The 12,956-nt window shown below is 42.0% G+C and overlaps 1 protein-coding gene across 3 annotated transcripts in view; it reads left to right on the top strand.

The window, feature by feature from the left end:
- The first annotated feature begins 120 nt into the window (after positions 1–120).
- C16H10orf120 (chromosome 16 C10orf120 homolog) overlaps positions 121–12,956 on the top strand; it is a 47,587-nt gene continuing 34,751 nt past the window's right edge. For 2 of the 3 annotated variants that reach the window (XM_060126029.1, XM_060126027.1), the window contains exon 1: positions 131–264. The gene's annotated coding sequence lies outside the window, so the exon portion shown is untranslated. Of the gene's footprint in view, positions 265–12,956 lie in introns of all 3 variants that reach the window. The other variant, XM_060126026.1, reaches the window with a different exon arrangement.

Below are 12,956 nucleotides of genomic sequence, written 5' to 3'. Positions count from 1 at the left end.
TGGGGAGACACCAGCTACTGTAAACCCGCATGCGCGCGCCAGCCGGTTTGGGCGGAGGGTTCAAAATCATCGGTATGGGGGGGAGAGCTGGAGTCCGGCGCATGCGCACTGACAGCCTGGTCCAGCTGCTGGGCCGTGCGCAGGCGCGATGCGGTGCGCGTGGGAACCCAGTGGTGGTTTGACGTTGGCCCCGGAGATGTCGTGTGAATGCCGGTGTCTGGACCTACCCGCAGGGTTGGTCCGGTGAGGAGAGTACGTCGTGAGGTAGGTGTGATGTCGTGGCTCTCGAGACGTGAAGGACCTCGTCCCGACCCTCGCTGTCTCTGTCGCGGACGCGGAGCCTTTCCGCGGACTGCGGTGGGGTGCGGGGGGCTGGGGACGCGGCGGCCGGGCGGTGGAGTCGGCTTTTCAGAAAGTCCTCAGCCCGCTCCGCACACGCGCTCTCTCCTCCGAGGGTTTCAGGTGGGTGCCGGTCGTTCGGCTTTAGCTGAGGAGGAGGTTGGGACGGTGTCGCCCTTGGTGTGGGGCCGGGGCGAGTGGCGTCTGAGGAAGGTCTGTGGCCCTGGCCGCCCTCGTGTCCCCCGGGCCGGGTGGAAGGTGGAGAAAGGCCTGGGCCTGAAGGGGGGTGGGGTCTGCTCTCCCGGCCCCGGGAAAAGCGAGCAGGACGGCGGCCTCGGGTCTGCGGTGGAGCAGAATGCGAGCTGGACCTGAAAGACCCTGAAGCGTTGGGTCCGGGGAAGTGGGAGCGGGTGGCTCTTTCCAGATGCCCCCGGGATAGGAAGGCCTATGATGCCTTTCTCCCCCTTTCAACCGCACCTTGTGAAGAAGTGCATAGTAGAGTAAAATACACTTGTAATGTCAGCATTCTGCAAATTTGACCTGTCACTTCTGTAGTTCTGGTGGTGTTCTGTGTAGGAAATAGACATCGAACTCTGCTACGGCAATTCCCTGGCCATCCAGTGGTTAGAACTCGGTGCTTTCACTGCGGTGTCCTGGGTTCCATCCCGGGCCGGGGCACTAAGATCCCAGAAGCCGTGTGGCGTGGCCAAAAAAAGAAAAAAAAAAAGAAAGAAAGAAAAAGAAATCTTTCCTCACGTTAATTTTGTCTTAGTACTTCCTACTATGGGTTTTCTGGGCAAAGTAATATTTATTTTCTTTTTCTTAAGTTTTCATCTGAGTTGTTATGTTGGGATATTTACCTAATGAGAATGCAGTGCTCTTTTGCCTTCTTTGTACGTACTTGTGGAGTGGTGCTAGAAAAATTATTAATGTATTTTCCGATAAGTGATTATCCAGAGTGTTTGTTAGATGGACTTAGGAAGATTGAAAGAGAAACCTACCACAGATTTGATAGGTACAGAATTTATAAAGTTAAAAGTCCTTAACTGTAAATGTTCTGGTTTCAGTGATTGCAAAGATGAGTCCCCCAGACTTAACGGTAAGCAGTGTATTTGTCATGTATTTCCTGCCTCTTGTGGTCGTAAGGTAACTTTGATCCATGTTAGACTGTTTGCACAGTCCGAAGGAAAACTGGCTCTTCTTCAGAAATACCAATCTGCAATTTATGCGCAAGATCAGTATTACCAACTGGATGTTGGCTTCCTTAAATAAAGCTGAAAGACCATAGGTCAGAAAACTAAAGACTTCTGTAGTCCCCCCTCTTTTATTCCCATATATCCAATAAATCACTGTCTTGATTTCCCCCCTCCTTTTTTTTTTTTAAGGAAAACTTTCCTCTTTTTCTCCATCTCTGCCTTCTCTGTTTTCCAGCACTGACTTTCAGCTGAAAAGTTCCAGGATTTTCTTTATTGGTCTTTTAGCCTTTTTTTTTTTGGCCGCACCACACGGCTTGCAGGACCTTAGTTCCCTGACCATGGCTCGAACCCGGGCGCCGGCGGTGAAAGCGGGGAGTCCTAATCATGGGACTGCCAGGAAATTCCCGAACCTTCATTTTAATTACCTCCATTTCATCCTCTGCATTGCCCTCTGATCCTTCTGGTGTTTGCTGCGCCAGACTGAGTCACATCACTCATTAGCATGGCATACAAAGCCTTTGGTACTCTTACTCCTGCCTGCCTCCCATTCTCCTCCACCTTTGCACATGCTTTTCCCTCTATCTGCAATGCTTTTCCTTTTGGATAGCAGAGAAAATTCTGTTCATATTCAAAAGCAAGTACAGACCTCCACCGTGCTACAGAATTAATCACTAATTCCTCTGAACTACACTTTTTAGGTACTATAATTCTCTTGTGGTTTGGGACTTTATAAAATAATTCTCACATTTGTGTTTCCTACCATGTGTATACTTATGGAAATTAGGAAGTATTTTACACCTGGTAGAGGGTTTTTGTATGGAATTGATAGGGATAACAATAGAAGCCCTTCCTTGTTGGCCCAACACCCCTGTGTCACTTTTATGCCCATTGTTTCCACTGACTCCTTACTGGACTATGGGACGTTGGGGTTTGGGGGAAGGATATGGTCCTAGACTGAACCAGGAGGATCCATTCCTAGTTGTAGCCAGGTGTTTGGCAGCATGCTTGGTGTTGCCATGGCAAAGCTAGCACCTGTGATACAGGGGAATGTCATGCCCGTGAAGAACCTGGAAGCTTGGAAGTAGACCTCTGTAACTTCCCTTGGTTCTTTACTGTTGGAGAATTCTTGGGCTGGCTGTATACAAGTTGAGGACTGGATGTCCTCGTGAGAGTAAGCAAGCAGGAGGCGTAACTACGGCATGCAGACCCTTCTGATTCCTAAGGTTTGCTTGTCCTCAGCTACGTCCAGATACTCTGTTTATCTCTGCTCTGCAAGTAGTCTCACTACTCTCTAGTTTCACTACCTTCTGTGTACTGTGTGTATACATTCCGTGTATATATTTCATGGGGGCCATCAACCCAAATTGAGAAAGATATTCCCATCTTTATTTTTGTTAACCTCCTAATGAAATGTAACAGTTTAATGATTAGTAAAACTAGCCACAGTAGAATTAGTAGACTTAGAAACACCTATCGCCTTGTCACTAAAATAAATGACATTTTCACATCACAGTATTCTTAGAGCTGTCTCAAAATTTTATCAAAACCTCAAACTTATAGTTATTAGACTACCACTGTAAATTTTTATTTTTATAAGTCAGCTTCATTAAGGTATAGTCAACATAAAGAGTCACAAATTTTAGTGTATAATTCTTTGCCTTTTGACAAATACATATAGTTATATAATGAACTCTACAATGCCATGATTTGTGTGTGGTAGTTATTAGACCCGTCAGTATTCTGGGCATTGAATCTAATTGTAAAGAAGCACATATACTACTATATTATACATTTGGTTTTTAAAATATTTTGTGATGATTTCAATTTGCTTGATTTCATTTGTAATCCTATGTATTTTATGTTAAATACTTCAATGTATTATTCTGAAAGGGATTCACCAAACTAAGTTTCTCCATGACACAAAAAGATTAAGAGCTTCTATTACTGTCCATCTTCCCACCACTATCTTAGGGCATGGTAGAATATAGGCACCTTTTAAGCCTTTAAGGTCTAGTTGGCTAGTCACTGACGAGGTCAGAAAGTGGCAATATGGTGGCAAGTTTGCAGTTTGTTCTCCTTGATTTATTTTAGCCTCATTGCATTTTATAAAACAGTTAGGGGAGGAAGGGATTGGATAGGAATTGAGAGGGGTCACATGGTATGATTTGCCTCAGTAGAAAACTTCCAGACAGAACCCCCTGATGAATGTAACAAATAGACTTAGAAAAAACTCCACAAATCTAATTTTAAAAAATATATCTTTAGAGCACTGAAGAAAAATATTGAAAGCAATGACTTTGACACAAAAGGCATATAACAGAGTTTGGAAGAAGATAATCCTGAAAAATCTGATATCTCCTAACCCTTTAGTTGTTAGATACTTGTTATATAGCCTTAGAGAATAATATTGTGGCAGTTCACCAAATACAGGTGAACTCCCTTGTGCCGCCCCCTGCCACAATTCATTTGTGTGAAGGATGTACTGTCTACGCCAGGCTCCATTACCTCCTGACATGCTTCTGTGACCAAAGTGAAGGAGTCTAACCTGGAAATGCTGGGAACAGATAACTTCATAATATCTTTATGGTTTACATTTAATTTCTTTTTAGTAAAATGTTTTAGAATTTCAGTTAAAGTATATTCTTATTTCTTCATTTGCTTTAGAAGGTCATATTTACGTTACCTCTGATGTATTTTGCAGTAAATATGCAATTATGGAAAAAATTTCTTTGACTCTTGTATCCTTTTCTGGTGACGTTTCTTTTACTTTTTTATTTTAAAAGTTTTAATATTATCCACTTTGGGACTTGAGACAGCTGGTTTATTTATTTTTTCATATGTATATGAAGCTGGTTTTTTATTTTTTTAGTTTTTATTGGAGTATATTTGCTTTACAGTGTTGTGTTAGTTTCTGCTGTACAGCAAAGTGAATCGGTTATACGTATACATACTGACATATCCCCTCTTTTTTAGATTTCCTTCCCATTTAGGTCATCACAGAGCATTGAGTAGAGTTCCCTGTGCTATACAGTAGGTTCTCATTATTTATCTATTTTATACATAGTAGTGTATATATGAGACAGCTGGTTTAAAATCACAACAAAAGAACAGGTTGAATAGAAATTAAAGGAGGAGGTGTAGCAATTTGAGAAGATATATCTGGTGCTAGACAGGGATTAGCAAACTTTGTAAAGGGCCAGATAATCTTTTAAGCTTTGCGGGCCACTTTCTGTTGACACTACGCAATTCTGCTGTTGTAGCATGAAAGCAAAAATAGACAACTTCTAAACAAATGAGTATCACTGTGTTCCAAAATCTTTATGGACACTGACATTTGAATTTCATGTAATTTCCATGTCATGAAATATTATTTTGAATTTTAGCTCAACCATTCTTAGCTCATGGACCATACTAAACAGTGGGCTTGTACTTACAAATGGAATTTGTACTAAAAAGAATTTTTACTATTCTGTACTGTTAACTTTGTACTATTACAATTTGTACCATTAAAGAGAAATTAAGAAAACAATCCCACTGTCATTGTGTCTTGGCATCCTTGCACCTTTCCACATAGGCCATGCAAGCAAAGGCTATTCTGAGTTTTGGCGGAATGCTTTGTATTCCTCCTAGATCAAGAGACGATGAGAGGCTTGTAAGGAATCGTTATAGGACCTTCTGTCACTTCCTTCTCTCCTCTGGGAGGTTGTCGTGAGACAGTTTCTCATTGTCTCTGGATTCTGATGAGTTCTGAGGCTTTCTGCCTTGCCCCCTCCCCGCCCCTTTCCCCCCTCCAAAATAAAACTTCAGAATATAAAACCACTTAGCTACAGGCTAGAACTGACTCCTCAGCATCGAAATACTCCACAACTTGCACTGCAGGCATTCAGCCTCTCTTGCTTTGGTCTCATCCTTTTTGGAGTGTGGAACAGGGATTTGGCGCATCTTCCACTGTCTCTGTAAATAATAAACTGTCTGAATCTAGAAGTGGATTGTTTTATCTTTACCAGCAGAATCAGTCGGGTCTCACCCTGTCTTATGGGTGTGTGACAGTACCCTACTACTCACCTTCATCCAGGTCAGTCCTTTGACTCTTAAGAATTTGCATTTTGGGGGAAGAGCAGAGAAGGTTTAATCAACTCATTTATGATCTTGACAAACAGAACTGCAAAGCAAGAATGTCTTATCAATTCCATGAGTAATTAATTACTCAGTGCCTACTCTGTGCTGTGTATTGAGATATCCCGAAGGGCTTTAGTTATAGTACTCTCTATAAACCTTCTGTGAACGAGTGGGGTAAAGGGAACACTCCCTTTTTGGGAATCGCTGATAATAAACCAGTCATACAGCTGCGGTATTCTCACATACATCTGTGTATGGCTGGAATTGATATGTATCCCTGGAGGCCAGCAGGAAACTTATTCATCAGATGGTGTGAGAGACCAGAATTATAAGACTGCTGGCCCTCAGAGCTGCCAAGCCATTTGTCATGATGGAGGCGTTAAGAAGCCTTGTCCCTTTGCCCCTTTTCATTTTACCATGTTTGACAAATGAATTTGACTGAGGCTGAGGGAAAAAAAAATTTAACCAGGGTTTCAAATGAAATCAGTTAAGTTCTCCTTTCAAAAGCCCACAGCCAGAAATTTTAAAATTAAATTATCCACTGCTGGACATAATATGGAGAAACATTTGCTGTTATATACACTCTTAAGTGGAAGATTATGTTAGTACCACATTTCTTCAGAGCAGTTCGACACTATATAAATATGTGGAACTTGACCTGGTAATTCTAGTTCTAAGAATTTATCTTTATGAAATAATCAGATATATGCATAAACTTGTGTATCAAAGTGTTAATTATGGCATGCTTATTATTGTAAAATATTAAAGAGAACACACATTTGTAAACCCATACAACCCATACAAAGGATTACTCCAAAGTTAATTCTTTTTTTTTTTTTTTTTTTTTGCGGTACGCGGGCCTCACTGCTGTGGCCTGTCCCTCTGCGGAGCACAGGCTCCGGACGCGCAGGTTCAGCGGCCATGGCCCACGGGCCCAGCCGCTCCACGGCATGTGGGATCCTCCCGGACCGGGGCATGAGCCCGTGTCCCCTGCATCAGCAGGCGGACTCCCAACCACTGCGCCACCAGGGAAGCCCCAAAGTTAATTCTTTAATTGAGGCATATTTATAGGAAAGATACCCATGATTTTATATATATATATGTGAAGTTGTTAACAGCTATTTTCCATAAGTAGATTGGATTATGGAATTTTTTTCTTTTAATTGTCTTTGCTTTCTTATTTTTCTGTAACAGACATGTATTGCTCTTATGATAAGAGTTGATTTTAAGTAAGTAAATAATTTAAAAGCCCTTATCTTCAAGGCATTACCCTTCAGCCAAAAATAAGAAAGAAAAATAAAATGGGGGGACTTCCCTGGTGGTCCAGTAGATAAGATTCCATGTCTCCAAGGCAGGGGGCACGGGTTTGATCCCTGGTCGGGGAACTAGGATCCCACATGCCGCGTGGTGTGGCCCCAAAAAAAAAAAAAAAAAATGATTGTTTTTTTATATGTGTTGATTACAAATCACAAGTTAGGTTTCATTACAGATTTTTTTTAAATGCAGTTAAAGAATCTTCTAGTAAATTCATCTTTTCTTTTTCTTTTTTTTTTTCCCCCTTTGGTTGTGCGGCATGTGGGATCTTAACCACTGGACCGCCGGGGAAGTCCCAAACTCATCTTTCTTTACATAGAGAAATCATAAATGCTTTTCTCCCCAAGGGCTCTAGGAAGGAGAAATCAATTTTGGTGGCTTACTTTGTGAGGACATAAGTACACTTCAACATTAGCTGCGTGGTTGTTAGGCTGCGCCCTCCAGACCTGCAGACCTTGTAATTGCCCAGCCGAGAGACTGAAGAAAGAGCCCGGAGACAGCGACACAGAGACGTTAATGGTTTATTGGATAGGGAGTCTTACAAGTCTTACAATTCAGTAGATGTGAAAATTGATGACCAGAGAAGTCACTTAAGACACAGTTACATAGTAATGAAAAGTGGAAGAGGAATCAAATCTTAGCACTCTTGGCTCCAGAGTCCATGTTCTTAAACATAGATCAGTGGTTCTTTAAATAAGCTTGCATTCCAGTGAGCTAGAGGGCTTGATGAAACACAGATGGCTTACTCTGTGTAACTGCGGATGGCTGGGTCCCACTTCAGAGTTTCTGACTCAGAAGTTCTGAGCTGAGGCCTGAGAATTTGCATGTCTAACAAGTTCCAGATACGGCTCCTGATGCTGCTGGCCTCAGGCACACTGTGAGAACCACTATATTATTATCTTAATTAAATGTTATTGAAGTGACCTCCATTTGACTCTCAAACTAGGAAATAAAAGAGAAGAGGGGCTTCCAAATATTCTGGAATGGTGATGTTATTAGGGTCAATACAAAATATTTTTGCTCTTTTAAGTAGAGGAGAGAGATCAGAGCATGGGAAGAACAAGGGAAGAGGAAATTGACATTTAGCATTTACTGGGCACCTCTTGTGTGCCAGGCCTGTGCCAGGTGCTTCATGTTCAGAATGTCATCATGCCATAGTACGAAGTAGGCTGTGATGTCCGCATTTTACAGACTAGAAAACTGAAGTCGAGTGATGTTAAGTCACTTAGCTAAAGGTATAGAGTGACTAAGGTAGGATAAGAATTCAGGTTTGTCTACGCTTGTGGTTTTTCCTCAAAACCACCTTGGAAATGTGTGTTTGGAGGGCATTTGGAGAGACCCTGTCAGAATGAGCAGAAAACTAAAATTCTGGGTTAATTGTCTAATACGTGGCATGGAACTATCTTTAAGAATGTGAAAGTGGTGATGTGGGAACTGGGGAGACGCTAAGTCTTGCTTTACCCATATTTGGATGAAAATGGCCTATTTAAATGATTTACCTCTCAGGTATTAACCTGGGCAAGGGAATTGCAAGAGTCTCAGGGTAGCCATGCAAGAAGAGTTACTTCACCTGACAACAGCTTTGGATTTCAAATGATAAAGGAGGTCAATTACCCATGAAAATATCTGTTTGGGGCTGAATTGTGTCCCCTCTCTCCCAATTCACTTGTTGAAGTCCTCACCCCCAGTATCTCAGAATATTATGTATTTGAAGATAGGGCCTTTAAAGAGGTAATCGAGTTAAAATGAGGGCATTAGGGTGGGCCATAATCCAATAAGACTGGTGTTCTTATAAGAAGAGATTGGCACAAACACAGAGAAAGGAACACATGAAGATACAGGGAGAAGGCTGCTGATTTTTTTTTTTTTTTTGGCACTACTGTTATCCCCATCTTAAAACAGTGTTGACACATACTAGGAGTTCAATAAACATTTATCCTTAAGCTAAATTAAAATGAATTAAACAAAAAATTGAATGGAAAAATCTACACGAGTTAATTTTTACCTCATGGAAAACTGTGTTGCACCAAAAACTCCCTGGTCTTGGACTCCTCCATTGCTCATTAATATAACCGTCATCTTGTTTGTGGACAGGATGTTGCAGCATGAGCAAGGTCCTCAGCCACACAGGTGTCTGAAGGTAAAGCTGAGAATCCCAGGAGCAGAGCAGAAGGAGCTGTGGAAGGGGCACAGGGCTGGAACTTGGGCCAAGTAAGGGGGCCTCGCAGGGTTACTCCCAGTAGGCTGGCATCTGGTCTGCTTTCTGCCACCATAGATACAATTTGCAGGTATGAGGGTGTGCAACCAGCTGACCCAGGTGTTAGTCACAGGATGGGCACTTGGCAAAATAACTGACCTGGGTAAAAGGCCTTGAGTGTGAATTACAAAGAATTTCCCACAGAGAGAAAACAAGCCCCTGTAATCACATCACAGCGTTCAGCTCACTGATTCTGAATACAGCTACTGCTTACCCTTAGTCATCTGGAACACACGGCCCCTGGTCCCCATCGGTCCGAGTACTCTTGACTAGTCATGCCATGTGTGCCAATGAGATAGCTCTTAGGTTGAAAACATAATGATGATAACCAGCCCCTTTCCCTAAATGAAATGCAGCTGGATTTCTTTGCCCATCTTTCAGCTCAGAGTCAAAATCAAAGTCTCTGGATAATAGACGTGGGGGGACTGGAAATAGGAAACAACATATCATTTCAAACCGTTTCAGAAGGCAGGGGGCTGGAAAGGTGTTGGACCTGGGAGGACAGGGGCTGGAGGGAAAGATCACAGAACCAGGCCCTAGTTCCAGTCCTGCCAGTGACGTGCTAAGTGATCCAAGGGAGTCATTTGTTCTCTGAGCTTCAGTTTCCTCATCTGCCAAACAGAGGTTTTAGCTATTTCCTCCTAGTCATCTCTAGAAAGCTGTTACTAAAACACGTTAGAAATGGTCAGGCCAGTAGTTTAATGTTGGTAACACAATGTGAAATATCCTTATCAATAAATGAAATAATACTGGTTAGGGCTTACTGCTATGTCTGAATTTATTGCTGTGTCTGAATTTAGAGGCTCAGGTGGGGAAAGGTGTTACCAGATTGATAAAATTCATATTTGAGTCATCGTCCATGACATGTGCTAGCACCTAATGGATTCTAGGCTCTCTTTTTGATGCTTGGGGATCTAGAGTTCGTTCCTCATGAAACTTACACCTTGCAAAAACACACTCTAAACGTACAGAGTCATCAAGTAACTCAACAGTCAAGTAAGTACAGAGTCATCAAGTAACTCAACAGTCAAGTAACTACAGGAATAGAAGGAAACCAAGAGATGAAGTGGTCAGCTCTGTAAAGAAAGTCAACATAGCCTGCCTCCTTAATCATGACTTACCATATTCAAGACTGTGTCCCTCAGAATCGTTACTGCTTCAATAGGAAGGAATAGAAAAGAAACTTGGAAAAATAAGACATTTTTGAGTGAGATAAAAAGCAGAAGGAAACCCACAGTTAATTTAACTCAAAGTACTGGGTTCAGTGAGTGTGAGCATAGTAGGTTCCTTTACTCAAGGCAAATGTCTGTTCAGAGTTAAAGCAGGAGCTGGAAAACCTTAAGGCAAACAGAAGTCAAATTTTCAGAGAGGTACAAACAAAGGTCATGATACAGAGGGAAAGGAGCAATTAACATGGGGTGGGGAGCAGACGGGAATCAGTGAAAAGTTTACCGATGAGATGGCATTTTAATGAAGCTTTGCAGGATTAGTATTTCAGCTGATAGAGGAGGAGAGAGACTGGAGAGCCATCTAGCCAAAACTCAGGCATGAAAATCCATTGGGTGTGGGGAAATGCAGTGGGGAATGAGGCTGGAAAGATAAGCTATGATGAGATGACACGGCCCGGTCTAGGATGACACACGTGAGGTGCCTGGGGTGCACAATTTAAGGAGGCATTCACTCTCAGGGTCGGACAAGCGGGGTTGGCACAGTGGCTTTGGTCATTAAGTAGAGGGTTGATGTCAAAATTTCCCACATGAGAGACTTCTGCTTCTGGTAAGATGGAGTAGATGTACCTTTCCTTACGCTTCCCACTAACTGCAACTAAAAACCCTGAACATATAAAACAAACATAAGACTCTGACAGATGGAGAGATGAAAACAGACAAGCTTAGTAACCTTGAGATCCAAGGAAACATGGTGGTGAGTCCCCTGGATTTTGTTTTTGCTTCATATTTCCAGACTTGGAGCCAAAGAAGCTGGCAACCTGGAAACACCAGTGGGTGCAGACAAAAAAAGCCCAACAAAAGCCTGCTGTTTCTAGCCAAAGGACCAGGAAACAGGCAGCCTAGAAAGAAGGAAATAACTGCTGTGTTCCAGCCAAATGCCACAGAAAAAACTGGTCTCACTTCTCCTCCCCTTTCTGTCCCCCACAGCAGAGACTACATGCAGAAACTAGACTTCCATTATCACCAGGCTCTAAAGAGGTGTCCCAACCCCCTCTCTCCAGGTTAGTGCCCGAGAAGCCTGAGTAGAGCTGAGACCTGCATCCCTTCCCAGCCCCTGTGGTGTCAGTGGAGACCTTGGGAAGTCTGGACTTCCGTCCTCATCTGGTGGAGATGAGGCACTGTTCCACCTAACTGATGCAGTGATACCAGAAGAAGCCTAGTGGAAATTCAAGACTTTATCTCCCAGCAGTAATAAAGCCACCTCCAATGTGGTGTCATTGGAGACCAAAGCACGAGGGTTTTTTTCTTCAGTCTTTACCATAAGAACCTAATTGAGTTCCTAGAGGTAACAATCATGAGTACCTAGAGGTAACAAGTGTGCCCCCCACCACCAAAAACAAAACAAAACAAAACTGAGCCTCCAGGAGGTTTTTGGTTTTGTTTTGTTGTTTTTGTTTTGTTTTTTGTTTTGTTTGTTTTCTCTCTTAAGCTAGTCCTCATTCAGTAATTCATCAATTACTATTTAATTGTTCCTACCCATTGCTGGCTCCAGCAGTGACTTCTTCTCCTGGTGTACTGTATGCCATGATTCTCTGTATTCCCCTGTCTCTTAACTTTTGGGGGTGGCTATTTTCCATGTGACTTCAATTCTCTTGTTAACTTAAGAAGACTTGTTGATTTTCAATTTGTTCCAATTGTTTTTTCTTGTTTTGAGGATGACAGTTCCCGAGCTGTTTACATTTTGGAATGGAAATTGGAAGGTCCATGATTATTTTTATTTATTTTTTCTTTCGGTTCCTTAGACTGGATAATCTCAATTGACCTGTCTTCACTTTCTTCTCCCTGTTCAAATCTGTTGTTAAGCCCCTCCAGTGATTTGTTTTTTCAGTTATTGTACTTTCCAACTCCAGAATTTCCATTTGGTTCTTTTAAAAAATAATTTCTCTCTCTATTGATATTCTCTATTGGAGACATTATTCTCATACTTTCCTTTAGTTCTTTAGAAGTGGTTTACTTTGGGGTTTTCCCTGGTTGTCCAGTGGTTAAGATTCCACGCCCCCAATGCAGGGCTCCCGGGTTCGATCCCTGGTCAGGGAATTAGATCCCGCATGCCTCAACTAAGAGCCCACATGCTACAACTAAAAGATCCTGCACGCGGCAATGAAGATCCTGTGTGCTGCAACTAAGACCCAGTGTAGCCAAATAAATAAATTAATTAATATTAAAATAAAAAGAAGTTTTACTTTGGTTTACTTTGGACATGTTTAAAATAGCTGATTTAAAGTCTTTGTCTAGTAGAGCCAACGTCTGGGCTTCTTCAGGGAAAGTTTTTTTTTTTAATTTTTATTGGAGTATAGTTGATGTACAGTGTTGTGTTTCAGGTGTACAGCAAAGTGAATCAGTTAGACATATACATATATCCACTCTTTTTTCTTTTCTTTTCTTTTTTTTTTTTTTTAGATTTCTTTTCCCATATAGGCCATTACAGAGTATTGAGTACAGTTCCCTGTGCTATACCACAGGTTCTTATTAGTTATCTATTTTCTATAAGGTAGTGTGTAT

Source organism: Lagenorhynchus albirostris, chromosome 16, assembly GCF_949774975.1.
Source record: "Lagenorhynchus albirostris chromosome 16, mLagAlb1.1, whole genome shotgun sequence".
NCBI classification, from domain to species: domain Eukaryota; kingdom Metazoa; phylum Chordata; class Mammalia; order Artiodactyla; family Delphinidae; genus Lagenorhynchus; species Lagenorhynchus albirostris.
Note: the sequence above shows the minus strand (reverse complement) of the source record. Positions and strands in the feature narration are given on the sequence as shown.